Consider the following 18,673-nt stretch of genomic DNA (forward strand, 5'->3'; position numbering starts at 1 on the left):
GTTCTTGAAAGCAATATGTAATAATCTGTGCCGCATTATGTAATAAGTTCTTGCATTTGCAATTTGAATTTGCAATAAGTGAAGCAATATGTAAGAACTTATAACATAATGTGGCAAAGTTTATTACATATTGTGTTCAATAATTTGATTGTAAAATGCAGCGTTGCTACATAATGAAGTGAAAATGTGGAAGATTATATTGGGGCGTTATTACATAACATGGCGTTACACACCCTGAGACTTGTACTGGCTGTCTGAGATCAAAACCTCACGCCCCTCCCCTAAACCTCCTAACAATACCCTAACCAAGCCCCAAATGACGCTGACTTTCATCCAGCCACAGAGACACCCCCACTCCTATTCAGACTCATATACTCCAGTTACTCTCTGCAGGCATGGTTAAACACTATTTATTCTGCCTACTTCTGTCTATAATCCCACACTGTAAGATTTTTCACTGCATGTTGTCCTGCAACATCCTGCAGAGCTACACATTGTCAGTACTCTTACTGCCCACATTTTGAGCAAGATTGCTTTGTTTATTTCATTATTTTTTAACTGTCATATAATTTAAGTCCACTGACTGTTGGAGCACTGCTGTTCATGTGTTTAGATTTTTAAATTCTGCTTTTTTTTCCTAAAACACCATGACAGTATTCTTGTTTGGAGAATTTGATTCTTGTCTTAAATCAGACACTCCTAATTGATTATTTTCTTAAGCTCAACTAATGCTTCCTCAAAATGGCAGTTGACTACACTCTTTGTACCAGAAACAGAAACTGCTTCCAAAATCTGGTCAGATGCTGATCTGTCTGAGAGCAGAGACATGATGACACTTATAACTTCCACAAGTCTTAACTTTTTCAGTTTTCAACCTTGAGGGTAAGTCAGTGTAAGTGACTGCAGTGAATACTTTGAAAGTGGGAGCACTTTGCCACTTGACTGGACAAAAGGCATGTGCAGGGATATGTCAAGGCTTCCTTTGGTGGTGACTTTTGTTGATATCATATTAGAGGTTGATTTCTCCATGTTCCTTTCATAACAGGTGAACAGAGTGTCAGGGTGAGATTTTGAAGTAGACTTTGTCAAAAAAAAAGAAAAGGAGAAAGAGAGTTTTTGTCTGCAGCAGCAATGGGTGTGATTCTGTTTGTGCTCCTGGTTTGCTCTCAACAGGCTGATATGAAGGAGTCTTGGCAGAGCAGTCAGCCAGCAGCAGGCACACCTGAGGAGTAAACATGACAGATGCTGATAGACCCTGACACAGACTGATAAGCGCTCTCCCACAATCCCCCAGTCTGTCCACAGTGGTGCAGAAACCTTATCATAGGTGCACCATGCCAAGCTTGCCTTCCCTCACCACCCTGATAGGCAGGCGGCACGAGACGATCCCACTCCACCACACAAGGTGTGACGTACGCTGCCCACACTCCACCCGCTGGGGCTGGAAATTATACTTGACTACTGCAATTATTCATCTCATCTCAGTAACCGGCATATTTTATTAACACCCTGAGGCTTGATTGAGCACCACTCCAAATTCAAGTGTAATGATGTAAAGCAGGCTATCATAGGAAGAAAAAATGAATGATGAGATGCCAACATTTACACCCGTTATATGTAAATTGGCTAATAAAGAAATCTCTCCAAGAAGTGATGTGTAAGCCGAGAAATAATCAAACCGACACAAGGGCTTGTTAGTGTAAAATATTTCTTTGTGGGGAGAAGTTGTAAAGTGCACACAATGATTCATGAAAGCATACAGTGGAAGCATTATTAGATGTAATAAATCTGAATGCACTTACAGTAAAAATAGTTGTAGGAGTGGTAAAACTGAAGGGCTGGAGGTGTAACACAGAACCATAAGTGGTTTAATTGGCTTTAGATTCAGGCTGGTTCTGTTCATCTTTTCTTCCTGAGACTTAAAAGATTCTTTGACCACAAAGGCCTGGGTACCCACAGAGTTTTTTATAGGTGAATGAAGATTAATATTCATACTAGAAGGGGTTTCAGCCTCCAACACTGCTGAAAAATGTCAAACTGGGTGATATAATATCTTGTGGTGAAAGGGGTATTTGGTTATAGTCAGTTTTAGTATCTAAATCTGTATCTGAGAGAATGACTAGCTTCAAATCTCAGGGTGTTTGTTGTCTCAGATAATGAAGGGTACCGATTTTTAATCCACCACATATTTGTAGGTTGTACAAATTCCTGAATCTGTCTGTAATTTTCTCAAAGCGGTCATGAGATCTTCACTTGCTGAAATGATGAGGTCATCACATAAAGCTTTCCAAACTGATTCATGACCATAGACTGTAAAAAAAAAAAAAAAAAAGGAGGTCATCTTGCTTGGCTCAAAGTGAGGTCGCCACAAAAACTTCTCCCCCTGGTGGCTAGTTGCATTATAGGTCAAAAAATCCATCTCTCCAACCAGTCCAGATGGGCTGTGGTCAAACTTTGAAAAATGTATACACCTTGTATAAATGTTTCTCACTTCTGATTGCTGTGGTGATTTGAAGATATTATTTGGCTGACTTGTATCCAAGTTCCCTTTTTCCAAAGTTTCATTTTCATTTTTTATAGGAGGTTAAAAACAAGGTTTTACGTAACGTCTAATGATGATCTACAGCTGCTGTTCTTATGTATTTTTTTCGGGGATTGTAAAATGTGTCGGGAGGGAGAGCCAAGACCAAAACCGTACAATTGTAAAAGGCGGAGCCACGCTGTTCACTCTATATACAGTCTATGCTCATAACCTGTTGTAATTCGTCTATTTCTCTACCTCTACAGGCCTCCAGAAGGCTGACCAATCAGAGGGAAGGGGGTTTGTGGAGTGGGGAGCTTCAAAGAGACAATAGCTGTAATAAAGTGTTTGAACAGAGGCTGAAAATGGGTTTTTATTATTATTTATTTTATTCATTCATTTATTTATTTCAATTATTGTATTTTTAAAAAATTTTTTGCGCGGATAGCCTAGTGGTCTTGGTTGGGCTCCATGAGGTTAGTCCTTGCACGGGCAGCTTGGTTTCAAATCCTGCCTGTGGCCTCTTTTCTGCATGTCACTCCCAGCTCTCACCCTGTTTCCTGCTCTACACACTGTCCTATCCTCTCTGATTAAAGGTTTAAAAGCCCAAAAACTAACTCTTAGAAAAAAAAAAAAAAAAAAAAAAAAGGAAACAAGTTTTTTTCCATAACAGCAGTGTGAGAAAAACAGAGATTTTGTCTTGTCTGTAAAATAAGCAAAGCTACCAATGAGGTACCAGAGAGAAAACCTTGCCCCTTGCCAATAGATTCTACATCTGTACCCTAAAGTAATAATAATCATCTTAAGTATTCCCCTAGAAGTAAAAGAAGTACAGCAAGCATTGGCAATAATCCATGAAACCCTCTTACCCTGGCTGTCTGTCAATGATGCTTGTTAAAATATGTATAATTTCCATTGACCTGTCTCCATTGATCTGTCTATCTGTTTATACACACTCCTAATCAATGGTAATCTGGCTCTAACTGATCTCTATCACCCTCAATTACACTGACGAGAGTTTGGTCAGCTGATACCCTCCGGCTTCTAAATATGTGGACTGTGCACCATGTTAACTGGTATTGGATCTTGTGGTGGGTGGACAGGCAGGGATCAATAACCGCAGAGAGGATCCCAGTGCAGCGGCAGCACACAGCCAAGAGTGGGCAGGTCGAGCTGCCGCAGGCAAACAGACAGTGAATCTACTGGGAAAGACATATCTCAGCTCCAAACAATGTACAATGTTAGCCTTTTCTGCATGACTTCTTAATCCAGCGCCTGTCATTGCTGTGGGCAGTAAACCGTTTGTCTGGAACCTAGTGATTTAACCTCCGCAGATCCCCGATGTGGTGGAAAATATTTAAAGTTGCAGTCACAGGAACAAGAAGTGAGTCAAGGGAACTTGCATGGACACACTTCAGCTTGATATAATAAGGAGAAATGCATTTGCATAACCTCATCTGAAGCTCTGTTCTTTACGAGCAGATGCTATTGTTCTCAGTATGACAGCTTTGAAAAGCTAACTCTTGGAAACAGCAGCAGTAGAGTTGTAGCTGTATTGAATTAACTGATTAATTTATCAAAGTAATTTTGCAAAGTACTACAAATGAACTGCGCAAGTCTCTGAAAATAAAGGGTTTAAGATTTAATGATTGTAATTTCTTAGCTTTCAAGCAGAGTGACACTTAGAGCCATGCACTCCGTTTTTCATCACAGTGATAAGCTCCATTCTCTCAGAAAGGACCTGAAACCCCAGAGGCGACTTTCAAGGGATTAGAAGGTTCCTTCATCGCAGTGAGTACTTGACCTATCAAAAATGTTGAGCACTGCAAGTAAAACCTTTCAGTCTTTGTAACTTCAGAAAGTACTACTCTCCTAGCAGGTACCTTTTAAGGGGGTGATATGCAGTTCTTAATGCTGACATAAAGTCTCAGAGTCTATGAGGGAATTTTACTTTAGCATCAAGTCTCTGTCACGGAAACACTCTTGGTTCCTTCTCTAGCTCCTGTCCCCTCAGATAGATACTCTAAAACTGAATCTTTGAGTTTTTGTTTGTTTCAGGATGATTAAAAAATGAAGACCTGATGTTGGACTTCAGTTTGAAATTCAAAATAACAGAATTTTTTCCTTTTTTTTTTGCAAATAAAATGTGGTTGATGCAATTTGACAAAAAAAGAAGGAATTCTGCAATAAATATTGAAAGTGTGTATTACTTGACAACCTTACTTTTATGTGGCAGCTCTACACATCCTCCATTTCACTAAAAGGAAAATTGAGGCTGTGTGGACCCCTCTCTGCAGTGATGGCCACCATGTCATGTTTAATGCCAGTCATTTTCTGACATGTCCGTAGGTTTCCAGAGATGCTGCGTGTAATAGCCAGAGGTGTAATGGTTACAGTGGGAGTCAGGTGAATAAAAAAAATAAGAAGAGCTGGAACTGGAGAGGGCAGGATGGCCTCCATCTAAGCCGCTGCTGTGTTTCACATTCCCTATCTGTGATCCCCTCCTGCTGCATCATTCATCCCAAAAAATAGAGCTGCATCTGTCACGTTATCACCTGGTGGATCATCTTCTAGCTGAATAACCTCTTTCAAAATTATTAAACTGGGGAGAAAGAGAGGCCAAACATGAATAATAAAGTCTCACCTCCACCATTACTCCTAACCTAACGGTGGAGACGTTTTCAGAGAATCCAGCGGCTGCTTTGAACAATCAAACACGTATGACAGCTTATTTTCTCTCCAGCGTCAGAAGTGTTAACATGCAGACAGAAAAGTTACACAATGGGGGGAGGTAATAACTGAGCACTGCGAGCCTTTCTTCTGTTATCATACTCTTGTTGCATAGAAAAACTGCTGTTTTAATCTCAAAGTTCTGTTTGAATGTCATATGAGATGTCAGTCAAAGCAGAAGCATTTCATCCCTCCTATTCTGATAAATAACAGAAAAAATAAACAGTGATAAACAGTGAACTTTTTAATGACAAGAGCAGCAGTATATTAATTTGAGATGAGGTTTATTATCTACTCAGAGCTCATAAAATCAACGGCTAGCAATAGCTTACAGCCTCTCACTAGCTAAGATTACTTTAAGCTAACTACCTAGTAAGTGGCCAAATGATGAGTTTGATAGTGCCTGGCCATATATTCATATTATGAGCTAAAATGTCAGCTGCCAATGCCTGGTAAAATCAACACCTAGCTAACGATATTAGCCACTTCCTAGCTTAAAAGACGTTAAAAATCAAATTCAAGCTAGCATTGTACACTTCATAAACACAGATAAATACACAGTATAACAAATGCTCTGGTTATTGGTTGTCCCATTATTTCCTCCCTCTATTAATTAACCCCTTACTGCCTAAATTAATTAACAATCATAAAATTAAGTGTTTTTAAGTGCTTGCTTTCTTACAGATATTGAATTAAGTGGGGATTGTAAATTTAAGTATAGTACACACAATAGTTATAACTAAGTTATATTGTATAGAGAGACATGAGAAGTTCATCCCCTGACCAATATATCTGATCTGATATGATCTTTTGCATGTGTAGAATATGAATGAATAGGTAACAATGAGATACAAAGGTCATTTCAGCTGCATCAAGACCTGACAGGGCATCAAGGGGTTCACAAGACTGAACAAAAATAGTGGAACATATATAACAGAAAGACAGTATGGAAGATGCACGTTCATAAATAAAAGGTAACAATGAGTATTAGCTACTTGCGAATGCCTGGTGAAGTGACAGCTAGCAATTAGCTTCTTACTAGCTTAAGTTACTTAAAGATAGTAAGCAGCTGAATGCTTCAAGGTAGTGTTAGGTTTTGCAAAGCAAAATACCACACATTTAAATTCCTAAAGAGCCTAATGTTGGCTATTGCTAAAGTTAAGATTATGTTTGCCGGGAAGTCTGAAGTTTTAGCTGTGGAATAGAAGCAGAGTGACAACCAGGGGTATCGTTTTACTTTCAACTGGTGAAATTGTGTGGTTCCAGCGGTTAGTGTCTCACTGCTTATAGCTAAGATAAGTGCATCTTTCTGAAACATAGACCACCTGTTGATCAGGTCAAATAACCACCAATAGATGCAGAGGGCTCATCATAGTGATGTGTGGTCTGCCTGCTTTTGCTCTCCACCTTGACTGTTTCTTCTGCAAACACCAAGCTTCACTGTAATATAGCAGGTCAGTTCTGCTCAGACTAAATTCATAAAATTAAACCACAACACTGCTTGTTACAAACATCCAGACCCCTGCATACATTATCCACTTTTTAATGTAGAATCTGTAAATAGTGTTCAACATAGGAAGCAGTGAAATGACAGCTAAACACAGCTTATACATAAACCAGAACACAACAGCTCAACGTACTAATGCAAGAGCAATGTAGCTGTAGTCTGACTGAAGGCAATATGATGTCACAAACAGGCCTTTTACAACAAGAATTAGTGTAGAAAATTAGCAACTTCAAATATCAATAGGTGGCAGCTGCTCACTCGCATCCTTGAAAATCTGCTTATCTTATCAAACAGTTCAGATATTTACTATTCATTCTGCAGCCGTGCATCACAAATGTTTGCACAGTGCTGTACCAGAAATGGAAATCATGCATCGATCCATCACTTGTCTGTTCTCCTCCAGTCATCCTGTGTGCATACTGAATATTTCCTGCTTCTCTGATATGCTCTTAAGTATAATGTTCATGCAGATCTTGTTGAATATTCACTTCCATGCTTCCTGTCTGTGAGATCCATAACTGTGGGTAATAAAAATATGAGCATGGGTCATGTTCAGGTCAGGATTGTGAATTCAAAGGTTAATACTCAGATGAATGTACAGACGAGATTGACAGACTGAAATGAGTAGATGAGGAAGATTTTCAACAGTGTTTCTATACTGTGTTGCGTTTATAGCCATTGTTTTAGATATAGATTTCCTCTTCTACAAAACATGTATGGATGGATGGTTATGCCTATATGTGGTGACTTGGAGGTTTCAAGTCTGAATTCATGCACCTTCAGCCCAGTGAACATTTGCTGTATGTGCACGACCGTAACAGCCAGGGCCACAGTGTAAAGTATATGGTATGATTGCCCAGGCGTGACCTGTGTGAGAAATAAATTACAATGCTGACAGAACATCACATCCTCTTAGCCCCGAGGAGAGCTGAAAGACGACGCTGGTCCATGACACCATTTCTTTGCGGATTGTTAAATGCCACCATTTGATCTTTTCCATTTATGAGTAAAATTTTTATCCTGTGGCCCTAAGCACTCTGCTCTGCTAAGCTAAACATGGCAGTCCAGTTGAATACTGAAACAGCTGCTGACCTCCACCCACACATAATGCTTCCAGTGAATCTCCAAAGTAGAGACTGCGGATGTATGACCTGCTTTTAATCATGGTTTGAGGCTACTTCCTGCCTTATTAACTTCAGTTTGTTTTTAAACCGGCAGAAAATAATATTTTGAGCACAGAGCTCACTCTTTTCTCATCCTTTTTTCTTTCACCCCAACTTTTTTTCCTCTTCCTTGATCAGCAGCAAATACATACAGATAGTTGGATATGTTGAGCACAGAGCAACGATCAGGGCTATCTGTTTGAACATCTTGTGTATTCACTCTTTGATTCGTCTTTTTGTTTGGTGAAGGCTGCTCTCCTGCTGTGCCTGCCCCACGCTTTGCTTCTCCACTCTGCTCCAGCTCTGCTCCTCACTTCAAATGGCATTGCGTATTCAATTAGATATACCCGAGTTGACAGCCTGATCCAAGCTCCCCCTTCTCCCTCTCATTCTTTCTTTTCTTCACCCTGTGACTGGAGAGCAGCTCCCCGGAGAGCAGCACAACACCTCCTATCACTTTACCTTCCTCTGCTCCATCCCTCCTGTCCTCCTCTCTCTGTCAATGTGCTGTTCCTGCTGAGGTGCAACATTGCCCCCATAGGTAAGTTAAGATATTGCAGCATCTTTTCCTGAATATTGTGCAGAACATCACAACGTCCTGACTTGACTGGGGGGTTTCAGGGTGTTTGAAATGGCTTGATGATTAAACCCATCAATTGTGAAGATGATATTTCTACTTATATTCTATAAAAACTGAGATAAGAATAAGAAGCTTAGCCTTGCTTGCAGTCATAGCTGACAGAATGTCTTCTTTCATAGAAAGGGTCAAAGTTGGTCTTGTTCATTTTTGAGGAAGTATAATCTATGCATTCATGAATATGAAAAAGCAGATTCCCCTGTGAACCTCAGATCAACAGTGCACAAATGTTTCAGCAGTTTTACTGAACACAATGTTTCATCAAAGAATATTAATGTGCAAAAAAAGATAGTGCACATTTAAAAAGCAAAATGCATTTATAGGATAGTGAAATAGAATAAACGGTCTAAGTACAAATACTGTACCCTGCCCATAACTTTTAAAAATATGTGAGGTGTGTGTCATTTTACATCTTTCCACATCCAGCAGGTCTACAGTCCTGGCTTTAAGTATTCAGGGTGATGAAACAGGCTTTGTGCTTTATAGGAAACAAGTTGCACAATGTCTGCTCTAAGAAGTCTTCACCACAGATGTTTGAATTGCTCATCTGGAGGATAAATATGTGCATACATTGCACAGCAAAGTTATTGTGAAACGGTCTGACTTGGTGTGAGATTCAAACTTGCTCATACTGGTTTTAAGAAAGGTGGAGGGAGAAACTCAGCAGGATGTTTTCAATGTTTTCAGAGGAAAGATATTCACAATCATGCACATGTCTACCACAGAGACACATTACTGTATCTCAGCATTGTTTAAATGTAAGAAGATGGAGATGCATTACTGATAAATATGTATATATATATATATATATATATATATATATATATATATATATATATATATATATATATATATATATATATATATATATATATATATATATATATATATATATATATATATATATTTAACTCAATGATTCATCCTCATTGATGAAACCTCCTGCTGCATACTTCATGTGAATGTAATGTGTAGTATGTACTGCATACTGCCTACTACTTTTGCTTGTAGTATGTTGTATGATTGTCTGTTGGGTCTGGTTTGTAGTATACTACTCTAGTTTTCTGTTTTGGAAAATGGAGCTACAGGTGATGGACCCTTCATTATAAATATACAACACAAACTTGGGGCAGATATTGGCATTTTAATTATTAGTTAATTATATCATAGCAGAATCATTATATTTTATTTTAAATCTTTCACCAAAAGATATATCATTTACTGAAAATAAATCTGAAAGGGATTTTTATTTTTTTACAGCTGATGGAAAAACCACTTATCTATAATCTATGTATGGTTTAAAAAAAGTGAATTGTGGTTTATATGGGCTTTAATGAATTTGTAGAGATAATCACCTCTTTAACAACTGGAAATGAGAAGAGTTACCTGTGTTTCTTTCGTATGACTTCACTTCAATCTCACTGATCGTCTAACACAGAGGTGGCCACCCAGTCAGAGAACCAAGAGCCACAAAAATGACCATGGTACTACTGAAAGCCACGTCACACACATGGTCTTACAAACACACTTCCTCTCACACATTAAAAAAAATGACCTAAAATGAAAATCAATACATTTCCAATTTTCAAAGTGAGGTTTATTGTGTTTGTGTGTTTAAATTCATACTAGAGAAGAGAAACTGAAACTTAAGTATCAGTCCCAACTGATCCCAACGTTGGCATCCATACATACATAGTTTAGATTGATTGGCACACCACTACTCATAACTATATATTTTTTTATGAATGGATCAAAGAGCCACACAACGAAAGGCAAAGAGCCACATGCGGCTCGGTCGGCCATCCCTGGTCTAACATTACTGTTGTATTGTAGTAATAATGCCGACTCATTCCAGTAGGTGGCGGTTATTTACCAAAACCTGCCACCTGAATAGACAAACGCCGTTAGAGACTGGTCTCTAATTTCCTGGATCAGTAGGACATCAGGGGATTTTTGATATACTGCAGGTTTTGCAAGTTTTCACATACTGACTACTACATACTGTATTTCAGGCAAAATTGTTGGTCATGCTAGTGTAGTATGCAGTTCAGAAAACAGCCATTGTATTGAAGGGGATTGTGTGTCACTCAAGTGGCAACTTCTGGTGCTGAAAACTAAAAAACTGCAGTTCTTTAAGAGTTCATCACAGGCTTGAAAAGCCCAGGAAATCCCATGCTAAAGATTAAACTTCACAGCAAAATGAAACGTGTACAGTCTGTTTGAAAAAAATGATTTTGAATTGTTTCGCGACATATCACATAAGACAAAGTAAAACCTTGGACTTATGCATAAATTACAGGTGGGGGTTTTCCTCAGCTCCACCCAAAGCTGAAACCTCTGCCTGTGAGAAATGAGGCCCAAGCAGAAGTGCAAAACTGCTGGAGAGTCCACTTTCGGCAAGCTTCCTATGTACTTGAAACCACAAATAATTCATGAAATATTATTATTACAGCAAAACTGTCAAAGAGTCTATGCCCATTTTATTCTGTTCATGGTTCCTCCTCATCTGTTGTCTCGATGGACTGTTTTCCAGACCTGTGATGAAAAATATGATTGCTCTCATTCACAGCAACTACTTTGACTTACCAGCATGACAAGCACAGGTGTAACTCATGACACAAGCAGTGGCTCTTCTGTCACCATCTTTTGCTGGTCATCCAACACCCAGCAGGGTTTTTTTTGAAACTGGCTCAGCTAAATGGAATGCAGCCATCATCAGTGTTAACAATTACACCTGCACCATGCTTCCAACTGTGACCTGTTAGCAGTGCATAAATCAAGTTATTTCATTTTTACTGAGTCTTTTATTAGTACCTCATTCTAGGCCGTATTAAACATAGGCTGTGTGGTAAATGGAGTCTGTTTTGTGTGTGATACTGAGGCAGTTCTTTAGTTTCTGTAATCTCCCCTTGAAATCTATAGAGAAATAAATGTTTGCTAAAGTCATCTCAGCCTAAATTGACTCCTGGCAGCAGAAGAAGAAACTTATTCCTCGGTGGTTTGAGAATTAGGCCTTGCTTGACTGGAACAATTGAGTCAGCAAGGTGCTCTGTACTGGACTGTAATAAAGCTCAGCGTTGTGCACAGCTCACCTCTCGAGGGAATGAGCCAGAGGAGGGGGAAATATCCAAGAAAACGCTATAGTCTTGAGATGTTTGTGGCAATGCGTACAAATGTTTTCTGACTAAAGAAGTAAATGGATTACCAGGGTTTTCTTAACCTCTGCAGTTACTGTTGCCTAGAGAAAATGAGCTAATTGTTGAGACTCTGTGCTGCTTTCACTTTAACCTCTTGGTCATAATTTCACAGTGAGAATAAATTGCTGCCACTTTTTTTCTGATTTACATTTCAGTCCTTTCTTTTTTGTCTCCATAGGCTGCACTTTTATATTTCTCTCTATTTGCTATCACAGTGAGCCAGCCAGTCAAGATGTGAATATGTTTCTCAAAGCCTTTTGAGAAACCTCTCCGTGAGAAGTGCCTCTTGGTCTTACAGCCGAGAGCAGGTAAACCTGTGGAAATGTTTCCATGCCAACACTTTGTTGTAACATGTTCAGCTCACTTCTTTTCCCTATAATCCAGGAGATGGAGGATCTCAGTGATGTTCTGCTTTGGTACCACTTCAGGTCCCAAACCACACCAGCGTTCCCTTTAGAATATTCCTTGATTGGTGTTTTATGTAGGCTTACTCTCAGTGTTAAGATGTGCCTGTATCCACACAGCCAGTTCAAGATAATCAATTTATGAAGGAGCATGTACAAGCTTGACTTCAACACGTCATGCATGCAGACAGCTCCTTTAGAGCTACAAACAATTGATTTTTCCCCTGTGTGTGTGTATCACCACTGCAGCAACACATGAGCATTCACTGGTGGTAGGAACGTATTGTCTAAATTGAAGAGGAATTAACTGTGCTGGTCACATGTAACTGCGAATCAGTTACATTTTTTTCCCAGGCTATTAAAGAAATGAGCTCATATTTATATTTGCAAACACTTTTTTGCTTATTTGGGCTCAGTATTTTTGGTTTATGGCCCACACACATTTACAGATGATGTCATTTCAGTTTAGTCCTGAGATCCTGATAGGCACTCTAGTTTTCAGATAAGCAGATTAAATCATCTGATAAAAAAAAAAACTCTCATCAGTTTGTTTGGGTTTTATGAAGATATCAAGAATAACTGATAGCTGTCTGGTCTATCTTGAATTCCACCCTGACTCCTGTTTCCAGGCAGGAAGCTATTTCTAGTAAACAGGCTTCAATGAACAGTTTAACTCTTTTCAATTCATTTTTATTTTTATCTAACCAGAAAAAAAAGACTACAGCACAGTTACATTTCTACCATAGACACAAATACACATGATACACCCAACACAACATGAAAACATGACAAATACCTCTAGGATTTAAAAACACCACATATCAGACAAGACATCTGCAGATAGATGCATCGACCACCAGATCATTCAGGGTCTGTTAAAAAGCATCCAGAGAGCAGTTCACAAAGTTTCATGTTTGTCTGCACATGGTTCCGTCTAGAGGGGGCAGCAAACTTGATTTTATTTTTATTTTTAGCCAAGCTCAGCCCTGACCTTTTGGAACAGACAATAGGCTACGAGCTCCTGCACTATTTAAACCCACATATAGAAAAAAAAAAGCTGTTTAAAAGACTGAGTCATGATGACACCTCTGCTCAGCTTTGCCATTGCCTGCTTACCTGCCACTGTCTTGTTGTCTTATATTGCTTGTTTTTCTAGATGTCATTGATGGATCTTCCTGACGGACTTTATGATCCTCAGACTCTTTAATTAACCTGACAGTCAATGGTGGATCATTGTTCTCCACTTCCACAGTCATGCACCACAACACCTGTAACCTCTTGTCAAACCTGCTGCTTGTGAAGCTGGCAGGGCCTACCACCACCAGAGAAAACAATCTTTTAAATTAATGAAGAAATAATTCATAGAGGTACGTATAGTTCTGTCAAGCAGTTGTTGTCATAGCCATATAGCCTGTGTTTACACAGGGAAATGAAACCAGTTTTTAACCTTTTTGTTATTTATTTATTTATTATCTGGTTCTAAAACTTCCTGATATCCTTCTTTATTGAAAAAAAAAAGCCAACAAACAAACACATGACCGACCAAAAAGAGTGATTATTCATGTTAAGTTTGTTTAGTTTTAGTCGTGTTCAGTTTTAGTTTAATCACTGTGTAAATCTCAGCAGATGGAGTCAAATATGACCTATTGCAAAATTCCTCACAGGTGCTCTAGGGCCTATGTTCACTAATAGCATCTTTTACTTAAAAAGTACCTATCTTCTATACAATAGCACTGTATTTTGGACATTTCAGCTTTTCCAGAGTTTTCAGCACCCAGCCTCCTCGGAGCAAGAACAGCTTGTTATCAGCTGTTGTTGTGTTTGTTGTTGTTGTTGTTGTTGTTTTCAGCACAGTACAGCACTCTCAGGTGAAAACTTTTGGTATACTTTGTGCTTGTCACTTATCTCTCTCTGGCCAATCAATTCATGACAGGTCAGGACCTTTGGTAATATTTCAGTCAAAAACAAAGGTGGGAGAGAGGCTCAGTACTCGGGCTGGGATGTTATGCTTTTCTCCCAACTGGATTCTTTAATAGTTATTGGGGTGCCAATTTGATTTAGATTGCAAATCTTCAATATTTCAGATTTTTGTGATTTATTTTAGTTTGCTTTTTTAACTCCAGACAAAATGAAAAAAGTTGATGATGATGTCTAAGATTCTAGATTTAGTCTAAGATTTAGTGAGATCAGGGGATCTGACACCTCAACTTTTTCTAATCCATCTTATAAACAAAGACTCAAATGAAGGACTTAAAAAATAAAATCACGACTTAAAATCATTAATCAAGAAATCCTGATCCTTTTCTCCTGCCCCTACTAAGTAGACTTGCTTTTTCCAGGCTTCAGTTTTGAAGCTCTGGTGCTGCTATATAAGCTGCAAAATGTTTTTAATTCAGCAGATGTACAGACATGCTGTAATTTTCAGTGGTAAATGGTTCCCATTCAGATAATAGTGAAACCATCAAAGATTTTAAAATTACGGTTAGAGCAAAGTCAAGACATGTTAAACAACACTCCCCTTTCATGAAAAACAGCCAGGTTTAATTAATTATCAAGGAAATCTGATAAGCATCTGTGGGCAGAGGCATAGACTGAGGCTAAATGTCACCAACAACCAGCTCCAAGCAGAGGCACAGAACAAGAAAGGGTCTTCTGGAGAGGGCTGAGGTTGAGTGAAATGACTCTGAGCGCGTGCTATCAGTCGGTTGTCTTGGCAGTGCTGAGCCGAGGAGGCAGCATAACAAGAGCATTAATAGTCGGGTGAAGAGAAATGAAACTGAGCTGAACATCAAAGACAACACCTTCCAGCCGCCTCTGTAGTGTAGTGATGCAACATGGAGCACTGGTGTGTTCAGCTCTGTTCCAGCAGCCTCTGCCAGCCTGTGTTAGTCTGGTTACTGCAGTCAGAGTCCTCACGAAATCTTCTATATGCACATGAACTAGTGCTTATATAATAAATACATTAAAAATGTATCCTCACACCAACAATATGCATGAGCCTGCAGATTATCCTGCATGTACTTTATCTCTATTTGTAATGTTTGATAAGTGTTTTTCATTTAATGTGTCTTTGGCTGTTTTTTTTATGAAGGATACTAGCCGTGCATTTACATTCTACATGTTTATTTAATTTTGTATCTGTACCTCCATATTTCAGTGATAGTGAGCTCTATTCATTTTGTTTATAAATATTGGATTTAGTGCGCTCCATTCATCTCATTTAGCATACAACCATTCCTCCTCATCTTGTCATTTAATGTTCCTCTCCTCCATTTGTAGGTCATCTATTCATATAACATTCACTTTGAGGTAATCTTATTTATTTTTCTGCCCTATTCCAATTTCCCCACTGGGATCATTAAGGTTTCATCTTAATCCTGCTGAGCACAAAGTGATCTGTTGTTGATGATAAACAGGACTTTGCAAAATATAATTTATTTGTTGCCTTGAATTAAGTCAGACCCAGCCCAAACCCCGGGCTGATAAATCATCAAAGTGCACAGCGTGATATTAATATACACCGCAAGATGGGCACAAGTTGAAGTGATGAATGTGTTCAAGGGCAGTTTTTGAAAAATCTTGCAACAAAGCTTCTTCTGTGAAATTCTTTCTCGAGAGTCCTTTTCATCAACCAGTGTAAAAGTTCTCATTCTCATTCATGCAAAGACCTTAATCTAAGCTTTTGTAAATGCTTGTTTTGCAGGGCCAAACAGCTGGTTAACGGCATGTGATGAATAGTGAATGAATCCTGAATGGTATGAGGCCAATCACTCCTGTTATTGCCATCACTGCTGGGTTTGAATCATGTAGGTGACGCGTTGCTGCCATCTAGTGCTTCACACCAATCATTTTTTAACAAGAGTCAGACAAAATGCATGAAAACTCCCATCCCCAGTCCACCTGTTATAGATGTTCCTAACTGTACTTACTGAGCAGGTCAACATTTTATCATTACAGGTTTAGATGCTTCATGGTAGGGTCAGTTTCCTACCATGTCACTGATTATTTATGTGTTTCACAGACAGCGATTTTTAAACTATGTTGTCATGCATAAACTTTAAATTCTGTGTTTGTACACATGTTCTAAGATTATATTGTCTTCATTTATTCTTCATAGCCTGTTTTTATTAAGGTACACAAAAAACTATGCAAAAATGTAATTGCCTGTTGTATAAAAACAGTTTCAATGTCTTGATATAGTCACACATTCATGTGATTTTTAGGATCAACATGCCTATGCAACAAAAATAAAGGTACTTGTGCGTTCCTCTAATGTTTTTCTTGTATTTTTCAGACTGTATGCATTCCCATCCAAAGACCACCCAATCCTGAGTCTAGAAAGCACTTCCTTCACTTTTTCCCATATATCTGACATATTTAAACTTGTTTGTAAAAAGTGATTATGATATCCCCCATAGCTCACTGCATTAAAACCATGCTCTACCATAAACAACTTGTAATAACTCATAATTATCAGACCTTTTTCATTTTACTTATTTGGTGAGGGTGCATTTCACTTTGTTTTGATCAAGAACACAATAATTTATCCTTATTCCTGGATTAAATGGACAATGGCCCTCATTTTATTTTTCTAATCTCTTTCAGCTCATCAATCAGCTCTCTCAACATCAGTCCGGTGCTTATCATTATTATTATTTGTAGCCCACTTGCTGGGGTCCAAAGGCACTGAGCAATTAGCCACACTCCACCGAACCATTTATACAAGTTTTAGACCACAATCTCATGTTACCATTTCTTCGCAGTGCTGGGGTTGCTGTTTTTCATGTTAATGCACACTGAAAAATTAACTTCTCAGATTCACTGCTGTCTAAGCAAAAGCGAACTTATTTCCTACTTTCCTTCATTTCTTTCAAAATACTTCACCAATAAAGACCATGGTGTTCTGTATTTATCTTTCTTTATAATCATTTTTTGAGGTTGCGACTTTTATACATCAGCTATTTTATCATTATTGTATTTGTAAAGATGCCTTTGCATGAAACTAAGATATGATTTTACTTAACTTGCATTTGCTTGCTCCTTCACATTTCCTAGTGCTAAATATCAAGTGTTTTCCTCTGATTAAGGTCTTACATGATGAACTTGCAGTTACTTAAAAAAGTAGTTTGTTACAGGATTTGCAACTCTATTGGTTTTGAGAGTTCTAGTCCTGGCTATTTAAAATCTCATGAGATTGAATGTTACTGAGATTGCATTTCTGTATGACTACACTTTTTTCCTCTTTAAAACTAACTGGTTTCCTGATACATGTGACACTTTCCATCACCAACATAACCTTGAGCTTCTTTCATATTCAGTTGTGAGATAACTCTTTCAAAACCCTCCATGCTGTTTTAATGTGGAAGTACTCTTCAAACAAACAACACAGTAGATCCAATATGGACAAAAAAAGAACATTTATTTGTTTGCCTTGAATCAGCCCATCTTTTCCAGCCTCCCACTGGTCCCTGGGGCTATGGGAAGTTGAGACATCTAGTCCAGCTGTCAAAAAAACACAAAAGTTAATATCAGTGCAAATTCATGAAACTATATGGTCAGACAAACCACACTTAATGAAAAACAAAGCATCTTTCTTATAATTTCCACTTCATTTGTCTCGGGTGAAAGTTGATACCAACACAGATGTTGAGACACTGTTTGAAGTATCTGTCCAACAACTACACCTTAGTTTGGGGCTGACCTTTTATTGAGTGATAATTTCGCCTTTGTGTTAAAAGTGTGGAAATGATACTTGCCTTGACGAAACCGATGTCTTTCGCGTACTGCCTGAAGCACTGGCGGCACATGTTGAGTCCGTATTTACGGATCAGACCATGTCTGTTCGAGCATACCCGGCTGAAAATCAAGGAGAAATGGTAAGTGAGCTAATTCAATTATTATTGTTAATTGTTTTAACACATTTTGGCGGGGGACGCATCTGCAGCCCACTGCTCACGTTCAGAGATACTGAAGCAGGCGGAAGTACACACAATCCGAGGGCCGGTCATCATGTTTAGTCTGGCTTTTAAACTGTATCCAACACGGCGCCCAGCCCTTTTCCGAAACATTCCACAGTGTTAACTGTGGAAATATTCACAGTTGCATCCCACTAAATCCGTTTTAATTCGTTTATGTAAACTCCGCACAGAACTATCTGCGGCTAAAGCCTGAGCCAAGAGGCTAACTGAGCGCATCCCCCACCGCCATATTAGCCGAGGAGCAGCGTCCACGCGGTAAACGTTCGTTGGTAAATATCTGATTATAAAGGACCACAAAAACTCTGAAACTATCACACGTGGACGCACAAAACAATAAATAACACGTTAGTGGCAAAACTGACCAGGAACGGGATCCCTGTCCGAATTTTCTGGGGTGACTCCAGTAGAGCTGTTGGTGACCCATCTCGTCTCTTTCGCTCGAGCGTCGGAAAGGAAGAAAGAGTGAGGCGCATGCGCAGAAGAAGATAGAGGTTGGGTTGTTTCCGCTTAGTGTGTTTTAGGGTGGTGCCGTCTGG

The sequence above is a fragment of the Halichoeres trimaculatus genome, unplaced genomic scaffold (genome assembly GCF_033239565.1).
Source record: "Halichoeres trimaculatus isolate MK-OKI-2021-1 unplaced genomic scaffold, fHalTri1.1 fHalTri1_scaffold_13, whole genome shotgun sequence".
NCBI classification, from domain to species: Eukaryota; Metazoa; Chordata; class Actinopteri; order Labriformes; family Labridae; genus Halichoeres; species Halichoeres trimaculatus.